A 15,797-nucleotide genomic window follows, 5' to 3' on the forward strand; every position below is an offset into this window, starting at 1 on the left:
CTAGATTTGTGAACAAGTATTCGGACACACTCAAAATGCTGTAAATAAATTAACTGGTCAAATTTTAAGCCAAATAATAAAATGATAAGGATGTTTTCTAGCATTTTTCATGTTTGGGGTAATAATCCAGGATTTGGACCTCACATACAAATGAAAGAGTTTCTGCTCATTAAAAAGCTTATTTCATCTCACCAATAGATGTCTCTACTGAAATTCTAGTGATTCAAGTACTTTTTTTCAAAATTGGACCTTACATATACGAGTACAGTGGTACCTCGACATACAAGTGCCCCTACATACGAGTTTTTCGAGATACGAGCTGACGAGCAAGTGATTTTTTGCTTTTAGTTACGAGCGAAATTCGAGATACGAGTTCGGTTCGGTAGTAACACGCAGTCGCGCCATCACGCGATCTATGAAGAATTGGAACCCGGTGTTTCAGTAGAGAAGGAGATAGTATCTCTGGGGAAATCCATGGGTCTAGAGGTGGAAGAGAGAGACGTGAACGTGCTCATCGAGGAGCACACCCAGGAACTGACGACTGAGGAGATACAAGAGTTACAGTCACAGCAGCATACTGAGGTTATGCAAGAAATTGGTTTTGAGGAGTCAGAGGAGGAGTTTATTTCTACAAGTGAGATAAAGGAGATCTTAGGAATGTTGGAGAGAGTTTCACAGTTCGTGGAAAAAAAACACCCAGAAAAAGTTGCAACAGGTCGTGCATCTGACCTTTTTAATGACACTTGCCTAACTCATTTCCGGAACATTCTGAGAGGGAGGAAGAAACAAACCTCCTTGGACATGTTTTTTTCTAAACAGCCTACAGGTGAAAGCGAGAAAAATGTAGCGAAAAAGGCAAAGACCAGTGAGGATATCTAATTTATTTCTTTACATTCTCTTTTTTTGTTTTTGTGCAATAAATATTTGATATTTAAAAATACGTTTTTATTATTCAAAACCACGTAACAAAAATAACTGGGGGTGACATTTTGGAGGTTGGAACGGATTAATGGCAGTTCAATTGTTTTGTATGGGGAAATTTGCTTTGAGATATGAGTAATTCAAGATACGAGCAAGGTTGCGGAACGAATTAAACTCGTATGTCGAGGTACCACTGTATATAGAACATCAACGAATTTTAATAGTGTGATTGTCAATCACGGGTAGAATTGATGAATGTTACACTTGTGTAAACTGATCACTTAAACCAGCTTATGATGGTCGTAAGCCCTGAAAATGCCCAGACTTCCATATTCTTCTTCATCTATGTTGAGATGTCAAAAAATAAAATGAATCATAATCTCAGTAATATCTCATAATCAGTAATCTCCGGTTAAAAATAAATAATAATACTTCGTAAGATATCTTATATTCCATCATTATTAAAAAGTGATATGACGATTCTCGTACAATAACAAACCGCTCGAATGATCCTAATTCCAGACATTCTTCTGGGAATTTCTCGCCGGATTTCCAGCCTCCAAAATTGTATCTTATTTTATTCTCTTAAGAATAGAAATACATAAAGAACACCTGCCATCTGAAATTTGGTATACCATTTTATATTCCCCCCCGTAATGGTAGATAGTTACCGAATCTCTTTCTGTGATATCGTGAAGAAGGTGATTTGAGGCTGGAGTGATTCAATCCGCGGATGATTTATAACAGTTCGATGAAGATCGAATTTACTCATATATTCTTTATCCTTTATCCAATTTATTTCTGTATCTGAGAATCAATCATGCTGGATTACCAACTGCGCTGCGATCGTTTTATATATAATTTTATAATGCTGAATCATTCAATTTGTGAAATCAAATATTTGCTTCACCTTATTTGTCCAGCCTCCGATTATTTAAAAGAATAAAGACTACTAAAGTATATAAAAAGTTACACATGTATGATGTACACACAAATAATCTCCTATTAATTTACTAATACAGAATGGTTCGATGACCTAAAGCACCATATGTATTTGATTTTAATTTTAAATCTTACAAACCCGTCGAATTTTGGAGCTAAATCTACTTTCAGATCTGCTACTTTCAAAGAATTTTATTTCGGCAACTCAGGGAAGTGTAATCTGTTGAAATTGTTTTAAAGTACACTTTTAGTTTATGTTCGTTCAAATCAAATCTCAAACAATTTCGTTTTGAGTTCTTTCAGCTTTACGTAATTAAGGTATAATTCTGTAGAAATGTTAATTTTAATTAATTAGCATCTCGAAATTTAATATTAAGCAAAAAGTTTTCTTTCTTAATGAAATTTTGAATACATTGAGAGCGAAATTCAAAACAGCCTTATAATACAAATTGAATGAAATCTGTTCTGTAATAACATTTCTGTGCTACCGTTTTAATATTAAATCGTCAAGAAGAATAATTGTATTTAAAGGGATTAAAAAATCATTTAAAAAAATATTATTACTAATATTTACGATTGTAATATTGTTTTAATGTAATCTTTTTTTAGCAAATTAAAACCTATGGGCGGAAGATAAACTGGAAGCGCATAACTGAATCGTGGTACCAACACTAATATATGGAAGTGAAACACAGAGTTAGCAAAAAAAGGACGAAAATAGACTAAGATCTCTCGGATGGAATATTCGGCAAAATAGTATAAAAAAGATTTTTAATAATATAATCTGAAATAAAAGGTTTTAATGGAAAAATAACGAGAGAATGCAAAGTTGAGATAAGCATTATCGAAAAAGGTAAGAAAAATGTGAAGAAAGAATAGAAAAACAAATTTATGAGGCGAATGTAGTTGGAAATAAGAACAGAAACAGATCGAGGTAATTGAACAATGAACATGTTATGATCAAGTACTTCAAATACTTGAAATTAGTCAGATCATTAATCGAAATAATGAGGTATGTATGAGGATATACATGAATATGGAAGAGGCGAAGAATATTCGCAATGACAGAATGATGTGGCTTCCTCTTTTCTCTGCCTACCCCTGCAGTAAGCGTTGTGATGTAATTAGTAATTTATTTATATGATGTTATTTTCTTTAGAATAGCCATTGCGAAAATCGGGAAGTTTTTGTGACTGCATGTTTAATAAAACAAGGCAAAATCATAATAGAGATTTATCCAGCAAGGTTACATCGCGTGACCGAGGATGAATGAGGATGCTGATATGGGTGGAACGAATTACCGAAACAGATCAGAATAATAACTGGCCTCGACTTAAATTTCGAAATCAAAGACGAGCCATATCACTTATTCAATTATAAATAATGCCAATTCTCTCCTAATAAATAAAATCGTGCTTAAATAATTTTAATACTCAATTGATTTGCGTGTTTTCGGTATTTTTATAGCAAAACTATGAGCTTGTGAATCTGAAATAAGATTTAAAATCTTGCAATTAAATTTAAAATGAATAAAAATAATGCATTTCGTATCGTAAAAGATAATTGAAAAATGAATAAAGTGCTTGTTTCAAAAAAAATAGTTTATGTTTTATTGAAATAGAGACCCCGTAGCGTAGTTGTATGGACGTTATATTGAAAATTGACATCGCGGGTTTATTTCGGTCTATTACCAGAGAAATACAAAAATTCAATATAAAAAAGTTACTCTGGGTTTTGTGATATATTGTCTATACTTTCGATTTCTATAATTTTGTTCCTTCTAACAGAAAATCCATATGTATGTTGCCTTACATTTTTTTGACCACTTTATTCTGCTCTGGAAAACACAAAGGCAAAAAAAAACAAATTATTCCAGGTTCCTTTCATTTATACAATGAAAACTGCAAAAATAAGAATACTTATATTTTCATAAAATTCAATATGTACCTGTTTTAGCATTTAAAAATGTGGATAACTTATCCATAACTTTACCTCGATAATTTTCAGAAAAGGTTTAATTATTGAAAGAAGTCCCATGGTGTATGAATTCTTTGATATGGATTTGGAAAACTAAAAGGAAATTGTGCCTTTAAAAATTATTGAATTAATTAATTTAAGTTTGTTTACATTTCATTTCATAAAAATACAAGTTAGTATACAAGACTCTAATTTCACGATTTTTAGAATTATTTTATTTTAAAGCAATCGTTTCGAGAGAAAAATAAATTCAATAGATTTATCTAAAATCTGCAGTCTAGATTCTAGATAACAGATGTATATTTTGTAGCATGTACAAATTGTTCTCCAATAATGACATGTGCCCACGCAACATTCATGTAGGTACATATTAATGAAATGCGCGATTGGAAATATTGATAACCAAATATACAAAGAGGAATTCATGTACCTATATACGTATTTGTATCTTAATTGTTTAAGATGCTATCAACTTTATCTTATTCATTGGAACATTTTTTTAAACTAAATGGAATGAGTATTGCCAACTACAACTTGAAATACAACATGACGTCGATTTTGAACATAACATATGACAAATATGAACCGAAAAAAATGTATTATCATATCCAAATTCATTGTGTGTCCATCAAAAGCTGGTACTTTAGATTCGTGCGTGAAATTATTCTAGACATTTACAGTACTTTCTAATAAAAAAAATATTACTAAGTACAAAACGTCTTACGCGTGGGTCATCTTGTCAAATCATTTCAAGCATTGTCCATTTAATGTAAAAAGTTTTTTTTTTTTATGTAAACAACTTTTATGTTTTATTAAAATCTGGGTACGAGGCAAATTGCCATCGAAATTATTAAAGTGTTTATCCTCGCTTGAAAAAATGCTATAAAAGGTTTTAAAATTACTTTACTTTAATACGCATTATTAGTTTTAAATCATGGTAAAGAATATGTTAGGAATCCATCTCTTTATCATGAATTAATTAAGTCTTAAATACAAATCACCAAAAATCATTAAAATATATTTATGAACTGAGGTGTCATAAATTAATAAATTCCTATCATTATTTTCAAAGGGTTTATCCTTGCTTGAAAAATGCTCTGAAAGGTTCTCAAAATTACTTTCCAATAATGTATTTCATTTATTACATTAATTGTAGCAAACAAAGAATTGTAAAATACATATTTTCACTATTAATTAATTGTACCTCAAGTACAAAGAATTAAACAACCATTGAAAACATTTATTTGCTGAGGCATCATAAATTAATAATCATAACCCTATAATCCATTTCAAAATACGTCAACACTAAAGAATTATTTTTCTGGGACTTAAACGCAGATTAAAATTGTTATTCTATTTTAAATATATTGGTTTGTCTTATTCATTGTTGGCTGATACAATCTAGATTACACTGCACAGTCCAATTCCAGTACAAAGTAAATGAAAAACGTTGCAGTGTATTATTTGAATTAATAACCAATTAACTAATTCGGTCGCTCAGAGGTATACTATGGCAAGTAAATTATTGACAAGAATACAATGAAATAAATCAAATATCGATGTATGTAGGCTAATGTTTAAAGGTACCACAAATAGATCGTAACTTAGCGAAAAATCTTCGTGTAGATATATCTTTAATCAAAATTTAAAAGTTTTATTGCCTATGTATAGAAATATAAACCATATATACTTTTATAAAAATACTATACTGTGATATTAAACATACTGAATAATTTATCCATCATATTTTTTTTAAATACTGAGAACTCGTTTATTTAAATACAATTCATTTTCAGTGAAAAACATGATAAATTTTGAATATTTACGCGTATAATAAATTTTTTTTGTAAACAACTACATATGCAGTGTTATAATCAAATGTATGATTAATTAAATATTTAAGCATTGCTTTATTTCGTTCTTAAGTTAACTGCGATTTCGCTAAGTAGAAAACGTCCTTACGTATTAACTATGAAAGTCACGCACGATATTTAAGTTCCCTTGGTTTTGCTAAGTCACAACACCAGTAATTGCGTTCTCTGTAATGTGATATGTAATATTATATAATTTAATCATTTAATTAGATCAAGAAATATCAGTTTCCTCGTTGTGATGAGAACTAAATATATAATTAGAGTTTCTCTTATTTCGTAAATTATCAATTTTACAATATAATAAGATGTTGAAATGGATTGATAAAAAATAACATGTCGCGCACTCCTTTCAAGAACGTCATAAATCAAAAAACTAAATTTTTCAGGAGAACGTTTTTAAAGTTTAAAAATATAATACAATGTATGAAAAATAAATATCAAACGACTTATTGAACTTTTTACTGTGCAACTGATCTTTTTAGGTAAAACCTGAAGGTTTTTTCTCCATTTGAAAAATACATAGTATATTTAAAAAAATAATTAAACAATACCTTTTCTTCAAAATGCAAAAACAACACTTACTGCCCTGTAGCGGGTAAATATTAAGTTTAAAATACGCCGCTTTTGCTGGGATATAGTACATTTTCTGGGCATTCCGAAAACATGCACAACTGAAAATTGACGATTTTTGATTTATGACGTTCAGACTCTCTCAATTCCTAGTTATATTAAACTATCCATTTTTAGTTCTTATTTTACAAAAATACACGTAAATATGATGCTCATTTTTAAAATTTATTGTGACACGCGTCTCAATACATTCAGTATCATTTTCAAACACCGTATTTATTAAATTATTTAATTCGGTGTTTCAACTATGCTGAATGCATCGTAACACTTGTCACAATAGATTTGAAGAAATGGTGGTATTTACTCAGTAAAACTTAAATTAAAAATAAATATATATAGCCACAAAGTGACTGCAGAATTAAGGAATATAATTTAATTTTCCATTATAATATTTTTATAGTAGGTACCTGAATGGACTCGTACATATTAAACGGGTATGCAATTTTTAATGCCTTAGCGTTTGCTTTTGTTCTTATTTTCTCATCCCTTTCTTGTCTCATACCTACATTTCTTTTTATTTGTAGCACTATTCTTTTTCACCTGATATGCTTCCTCTTTAACACTATGAGTTAACGATACTATCCACAGGATCACATACCATCGTTGTTATTATTATTTTTAAACACCCTCGAGGTAATATTTTACAAAACAGGTAAGACGTAGTTTCTCTATGAATTATATATGAAACATGCTAGTTCAACATTACAAAACTTCACGATTTAAATTTGATCATAAAAGTGTATTAATATTTTCTTTCTTACATATTCTTGTATAATATTCAAAATATGTTTTTGTGTACTACCACACGTGCTAGATTTAACCTACAAACATTTTAAAAGTTGTAGAAGTTCACGAAAATTATAAATAAAAGTTTGGGGATGTTCAGCCTCTGTATCCTGCCCTCATCCATTTTATATCATCATCACCACCGCTCGGAACCCCAGTACTAAGAAAACCAAGCAAACACATTTTTTTCAATGTGGCGATTGAAAACGATTCACTTGTTTAACGAGATTTTACTAACGACAACTTGGTTTCTGATTCTACTAATTTGTCGAAATGTTGCATCAGAATGTCACACAGTAATAAGCTAATTATAATCCTTGTTATTGTTTTCGAAATTGCAATATCATTAATTTATTAAAATTTACCTTTCTGTTTTTTTTTTTATTTTTGACCAGTGGTAGATAAAAACAAAAATTAGGATAAGGGAAAATGAAAATTTAATGTTTTGAATTAATCTGATGAAATTATTGGGTAATATTTAAGGAAATGATTTTTTAAAACATTTTGAGTTTTTCCAAATATAAGTTCGCAAGAATTTATATGTACTGTGTCATGTGATTAATCAATATATCTATGAGATTTGTATATTTGAGTAGTGTGGTTGTCAATAATGGGTAGAATGATGGTTGTTGCAAGTGTGTAAAGTGATTAGTTAACCAGCCTGTGACATGTCATAAACCCTGTATATTCTCACACTCCGATATTTTTTAATATGTTGAAATGTCAAAATGTATTGATATTTTATTACTTTGAAAATGACGTAATATAACGCCGTAAACTCAACATTATTATTGAATGAATCATTTTTTAATATTAAAAAGAATAATAAACCAAGGAATAAAAGCATTTAAATAATAATAGAAGAATTTTTATATCCACGAATTCATAAAATTTGATAGCAATATTTTCATTATTTGACATACACAAAAAATCTCAAATGGATGGTAATATATTCCGATGGATTAGCGAAGCGTGATGTTGGTTTATTTGCATTAAAAAATGCAAGGTCGCAGCTTGCAAATATTATGGTCGCACTTTCAAGAATATTTCTTGTTTGATTGACACGACCTTCGCTGTAACATTATTCAGGTGCATGGCATTTGAGCCAGCTTTTCTATTCAGCCGACCTTTTTTCATGAATGGTCTTAATACGGATTAGCATTAAGAGGGTATTAATATTTTGTGGCCATTTGTATAAACCTGGAATCCATTATGCCAAGTGAGCAAACACATTAAAATGTAAACAAATAATAGTTGTCTCAATTACTGAACGCCATTGGAGAGCAATTGAACAAATTCTCGCAATACCTCGAGGTCACGGGTTCGTTTCTAAACACGATTTTACAAAATAAACCAATTTCATTATTTTTCACAGTATTTAAGACTTATTGAAACAATACTGTTTTTTCTTTTCGTAGATTTTGTTTTTTAATACAAATTGATTACGTATATATATAATTTATGTATTAAAGGATTGCATTGTTAACATTACGGTATAGTAATTTTACACTTTATTGTCATTCGTCGTTCACTTTGTATAATACTACTTATTTGAATAAAAACACTGCTTCATGACTGCTGGTTTCAAAATTTCATAATCAGATCAAATGTTATACTTCATTTGTCTGCATTTGATCTGATGATGGAATGATTTATTCGAAACCTGTAGTCATAGAGTAGTGTTTTTAAGTGGTATTACACAAAGAGAACGATGAATGATGAGGAGAATGTTCTGTTACGTACATGTTTTTAGCACTATATGCATAGTCTGTGTTGAGCCAAAATACTTACATACTTATCGTGAAAAAAAATACAAATATTTTAAACGAAAAAATTGCTAAAAATTACTTAATATAAATTAAAATAACGGAAAATTGCATTTTGATTTTATATTAAAAATTAATATTTTTATTTTCAAAATGTATGGTACAAATATCCAATCCAACAGCGTGAAAAAAATGGTTATTTATATCACACTTGCATCAATAACAAAATATTGAAGAGTGTCAAATATAGCATCAAAAGTCGACTCTGATCAACTTTCGTTCACCTTATCACTTATGATGAGAATCAAGAAATGATAGACACAGTTGTTAAATACATCAGCAGTTTTATATTTTTTCAAATTAGAATATTTTATATAGTGAGATACTTAACTCTTATTTTAGCTAAACATTATTTTGAATTCATAATAAACATATCAATTATTGTATGCAAACTCCCAAATTCAAAACTATACATATATCGGAAATGTGTATATGACCCAAAAGCAAACATAAACATGTACATATGGACTTAATTTAAAACTTCTGACATTTCCGAAGGGCATATACCACAATACATAGATCACAATTTATAGATTATCTAAATGCTAAACTGTTGTTTAACATTAAGAAAATCAACAGAATATGTTAGTATAGTATGTTCATATGAATAGGGCACATGTACCCAATTGGGCTTTTATAAAAATATAATATACATACCAACTAATGATTTCAGATTTCGTGTGTTCATTCAAGATAAATATCGGATTTGAGCAGTTTCTAATGAAAACGTTTTAATACCTATAAAAATATATTTTTTTGATAAAACTTCTGCTCTTTTAAAAATCACAGACAACCATTGATTATGTCCCTTTACAGTGTTCTCAAATAAACGCCTTAGATAAAGTCAACAATAATGACATCGCTACGATAATAACACTAAATTTGTTTAGGTCTAAGGCACACATTTTCTTGTAAACATCTGGAATTTCGGCATAATGAGAGTTTAATTTCGATTTCAACATAATGTCCCCCTCATTACGAGGGTCACTATGCCGCGTGCCAGCACAAGACAATGACGCTAGTGCGGTGATTACACTAGTCCGTTACGAATACTTCTTAATCTCAAGGTCCTCGTGAAAGTAGGTACTTGGCGTCATTTATTCACTGAAGATAATTAAACAGAAATGTAATGGATCGGATTCTATTTACATAATATTTTTTTAAAGACATTTAAAATGTTACTACTTCTACTACTACTACCATCACGCCGTTTCCCCGCAGGGGTAGGCAGAAAGGATGGAATGCCACACTCTTCTGTCCTGATATACACTCGCTTCCTTCACATCAATACATCTAGTCTAGCCCTTCGATTACGCAGACTTTTGACACCACCAGATTTAAAGTTTTGATTGATGTGATCGTGCCAAGTCTTTTCCGGACGTCATCGTTTTGTTCTGCTCACATTCATAAGATGTGTTTTTAATTGCAACGTTGTATCAAAGTAACAGAGCAGTTGGTGGTTAATTTTAGAAGATTTATGATTTTGATCAAACTAACATTTGCATTCTTTGTCGTATAAATATAGATATTTATTTTATTAATTTAACCAATATACATACATGCGGAACTACAGTGCTATGAACTATACGAAAATAAGCTATTATTGCATATCAAATATTGACGTAATTACCATGAAAATTTTATTTTGACCTCTATAGACGAGACACTAGAGATCTATATGCATGCAAAATTCATACACCGCATTTTGACAAAGAATATTATTTCTAGAAATCATAGTCATCAATATTATCAATGTTACCAAATTAGAGAAAATATACTCTCTAAAAATGTTTTAATGAACTTGTATTGTTATTTAAATCATATCTCTTCACTGTGAATAGGAAAAAAATTAAATGCTTGCCATTTGTGATAAATATGATTTTTTGGGTAATAGGGAGGTAGTATGCCAAGAAACACAATAATTTATTTCTTCACCTATACCTGATGGTGCATAGGGCACTGCATCATATAAAAGCATCACTGCATCATTGAACGTTAACACATGAAAGAAAGGTGATAAGCACTCCGCTTCAGGTACCAGTCCAGGGTAATATTAAATAAATATTGGAGTGAAAAAATCACTTTTTATTTCAAATATAAAATCACAATATTTTTTTGACCCTCACCCCTCGGAATCGAACCGGGACCTCCAGTACGTTAGCCGAGCGTCCTGACCATTACACTGTGGAGGTGGACAGATAAAATAATATATTTTTTTTTTACCTTCAAAAATTATTTTAAATAGACACGTAGCGCCTTAAAAAATGCTGTTAATAAGATTGACTAATAGAACGATCTTTTATATTTATATAAAAAAAAAATAATAATAAAAATAAAACAATTCCAATTGCTAATTGCACAATGCATAAAACGATTGTGCAAGTGACATGCAAAGTTGTTAATATTGTTACTTGACAGTAGGAAAATTTTGAGAATTTATAAGAATTTATGAGAACAACGCACATTTACATATGTATGTATGAACAACATACGTGCGTATTATTACATAATCCATGTCGAGGATAAAAAGTCCTCCCAGTTTTTATACCACGACCATGACTGGTAAAAACGAATATATTTTTTTCTTCTTGTGAATGCAGATATATAAATTATCCAGATATTATATACACACACATACGGTGGCGTGCACAGAGAATTAACTGGGTAGGCATTAGAGGTAGGCAGTAAGGTAAGCTAGGTACTACTTACTAAGGTTGGTAATAAGGTAAGCTAGGTACTTCGTAAGGAAGGGGAAGGTACTGGTTGCGATTTTATTTGTCACGCGGGTAAGTTAGGATAGGCACTGCTTTTCTACCTACATGGAGAGCACGGCCATTGAATATTTTTACAATTCAAAAGCAAAAAGGTACATTTTCAATTTAGAAATTGTCATTTAAATAAAGTATTTACAACACCCATTTCAATATAAACATTTTTTGTGGTTTATTTATACATTATAATAAAAAATATATTAATATCTGCCAAACTATTCTATTTGAACAAAAACTGTATTGATCAAAGTTTATGTTTAAAATATTTTTTAAAAAAATCACTAACGGATATTCAAATAGGCAACAAACGACGTCATCCAATTGCGCAACGATTTGACACAAATAATCACGTTTGTACCGCGAAAACAGACTTTACATATTAAATTACGATTCCGTTTTTTGCCATCATTTTTCATCATTAGCACATTTTGTATTCGACTCAAATTTACCATTGAATCATTGTTCAGTCTCTTTAAATTCTATAGTTTCTTATGTAAACTATATTCGTTGATGTAAAAGACGTACTGACTAAAAGTTGTTTTCTAAAATATTCATAAAGATCAGTGTTATATAAGAAATTGTAAGGATTAAATACTAACAATTGTCGTAATGTTTAAATGCTTTTAATGATTTATGTATAAAACACTTTTTTGGAAATTTAGTTGTAAAGTTGAATTATTTCACGTGATTTTGCCAAAATTTCATAATTAATTTTTATTTTCTTTTAATAGTTCATATGGTAGAATATTGATTGAGAATGACATTTTATCATCAATACGAAATATTCATTAGATAAACAAACCGTAGGCGTGTATTTATTTATTCAATTTTTCTCCGATAATACTCAATCTCAACAAAAACTTATGGCGAATAAATGGATTTAATAGAATTTTGATGTTAAATGTTTACGATTTCCAATAAAAGTTAGACATTTTAAATGCACGTCCATGGTTATATATTTTTTTTAATATTCCTTCTTTATTCAAAAATAATAATCAAAAAATCGTTATTCAAAATTGTTTTCAAATGTTTTTTTAATTACTTAGTATTTTTAGCGTTCAAATCTATTTTTAAAACCATAAAAAGGTTACCGACCGATAAAATGACTTTATGAATACTACAAAGTAACAAAGTTAATTCATGAATACACGTCATGCAAACATATGTACATATAAACTTGTATATATTTATGTAAATCCAACATTTGATAAAACCATAAATAAATTATTTTTTCTTTTAAAACACATATTTATTTAGTTACGCACGTTTAAATAATTTACCAATAAATCACTAAATAAAATTTATTATTATTTATTATTTTTAAGCAGCAAATTGATTATAAAATGTCAAACTTTGTTTGCTTATATTTTTTTTATTATATTCATAAAACACACGTGTATTTCAAACCTAAAGCTCACGTACATTCGTTAGTTGAATTATCTTGTAATAAATTGTGAACATTAAAAATCATTAGCATCAAGGCTAAAAGGCAACGAATGTAATTGAATTAATTGCACTACTTATGCGATTAATCAATTAAATGTATTAATCATGAATAACCTCCTTTAACCCACACATAAATCACAAAATACTTTTTTTAAATTATAGTTTCCTTTTTTATTAAATAAATCATTAACTTCGTAAGTAACACTTAAATATCAATATTTTATTAGAATATATATACTTACAACCCTTATCCGCACCCAATGGTGCATAGGGCACTGCATCGAATTGAGGCAGTGTTATCTTGATCATTACTTACATGAAGGCAAGGTGATCACTCTTGCGCTTCAGGAACCAGTCCAGGGTAATATTAAATAAATATTGCAGTGCAAAATCACTAATATTTATTTTCACCCCCCTGGGAATCGAACCCGGAACCTCCAGCACGTTAGCTAAACACGCTGACCATTACACCAAAGAGGCGGACAAAAATATATATAAAATACGTTTATTTATTGTTTGCCATATCTAAGTTGTACAGACTAGGAATAAAGCAAAAATTAAATCTGACACCCTTGGTATTTCAGTATGTGAACATTTTGACAAAAAAACACAGTGCAATCCCCCAAAAAAATAATGCAAAGAAAAACTAGTTAATTAAAAAATTAAGCGTAGTCTGTTTTTTTTTTAATTAATCCATTAAATTAATGAAACCATTATAATGATGGTTGAGTCAAATTTGAGAGAAAAAATCCAAAAGATACTTCAATCAAAAATTTAAATAGTTGTTAAGAAGTAAAAAAGCAAACGATGAAATTTTAACTAACTAACCATCACGCCGCTTCCCCGCAGGGGTAGGCAGAGAGAATCGAACGCCACACCACTCTGTCTTTGCAAACATTCTTTGCCTCTTCTACATTCATGCATCTCCTCATACATACCCGACGATTATTACGACTCCTGACCCGGCCGCTTTCAAGTATTTGACATACCTGATTGTGCCAAGTTTTCCTCGGTCGTCCTCTGCTTCTTTTTCCAACTACATTCGCTCCATAAATTTGTTTAACCGTTCTTTCTTCGCTCATACGCTCCACATGTCCAATCCATCTCAACACACCTTTCTTAATTTTATCGATAATGCTTATCTCAGCCTTACATTCTTTCCTTATTTCAAATAGTATATTTTAAAATTTTGATAATTTTTTGTATGTTTATAAAAGTGTAAGATGCACGAACTTCAAAATTAAAAGTGTGAAATTAACATTCACCTTATTCCTTTTTACGGCAGTAGATCTCTAGTTTATTTAAATAATTAACACACCTTTGTAATTCTGTTAAAAATATTATTTCTTAAAAACAATACATGTGAATTCTAACAATCCCAAATTTATATTCTATTTTAATTTGATTTACATGTTTTGTTACGCTGTTTTTATGAGCACTACAAGCAACAAAGTGAAAATTGTTCTCGAAAAAATGGAGTGTTTGTACGTAGGAAGTCATAATTTTCTCGACCCACTTCTGTAATTCAATAAATTAGTAGCAACATCCTTTCCGCATACGACACCTGGATTTCTTTTTCACAAATGGATCAGTGGGACACTTCTTTATTGAGAATTGAGAAATTTGCAAGTTCATAAAACCCACATTATACTTGAACAGTCATTTTGGTCATAAGAGTATTTGCAAACATATGGATATTATTTATATTCGGTAGTTTTGCAATGGAGAAATCAAAACCAGTTAAACTTTAAAAAAACTAGCACTTTAAACTATGGTTCTCATGATATAATTATTATTCATTACAAAAATGTTAATAAAATTAGTATATAACCACTCACCGAGATTTTTACGTCTACCGGTTTCGAGACGTACCCGTCTCTTCGTCAGGACAATCACTATCACAGCACGCAAACAATACTACCCTTCACCACCTGGTGCTATGGTGGTGAAGGGTAGTATTGTTTGCATGCTGTGTTAGTGATTGTCCTGACGAAGAGACGGGTACGTCTCGAAACCGGTAGACGTAAAAATCTCGGTGAGTGGTTATATACTAATTATATTAACATTTTTGTAAAAAAAATAAATAAGTAAAAATGACTAACCACAAAGTAAATGCTTTAAATATTAATAATATTGAGAATATTATTCATTAAATAATTTTTACATATATGTATAAAATAAATAATAATTAAACCCTTATCCGCACCCCAATAGTGCATACGGCACTGCTTCATATAAACGCAGTGTTATCTTGATCGTTTACACATGAAGAAAAGGTGATCAGCCCTCTGCTTCAGATACCAGTCCAGGGTAATATTGAATAAATATTACAGTGAAAAAATCACTTATATATATTTGACCCCCCCTGGGAATCGAACCCGGGACCTCCAGAACGGCAGCCGAGCGTGCTGACCATTACCCTACGGAGGCGGACATATATGTATACGAGATTTGAAAATGATGTGTGATGATTTGTAGTACTAGACTACACTACGGCAAGGCCCACCCAGGGCAGTCATGTATATAATGATAATGTAATAATCACACAATGGCCACCTCAATGATGGGTTACATAAGATCACACATCATGAGCCGACCATCTTCGAAAAAAAACGAGAAAAATA

At 30.2% G+C, this 15,797-nt stretch overlaps 1 protein-coding gene across 2 annotated transcripts in view; it reads right to left on the bottom strand.

Annotated features, from left to right (window-relative positions):
* Positions 1-15,797, bottom strand: part of RhoGEF64C (Rho guanine nucleotide exchange factor at 64C) — a 219,296-nt gene that overhangs the window by 84,544 nt on the left and 118,955 nt on the right. The window lies entirely within an intron of this gene.

This window comes from Brachycentrus maculatus, unplaced genomic scaffold, assembly GCF_059751285.1.
Source record: "Brachycentrus maculatus isolate JH-2025_06_01 unplaced genomic scaffold, ASM5975128v1 h1tg000012l, whole genome shotgun sequence".
Lineage (NCBI taxonomy): Eukaryota > Metazoa > Arthropoda > Insecta > Trichoptera > Brachycentridae > Brachycentrus > Brachycentrus maculatus.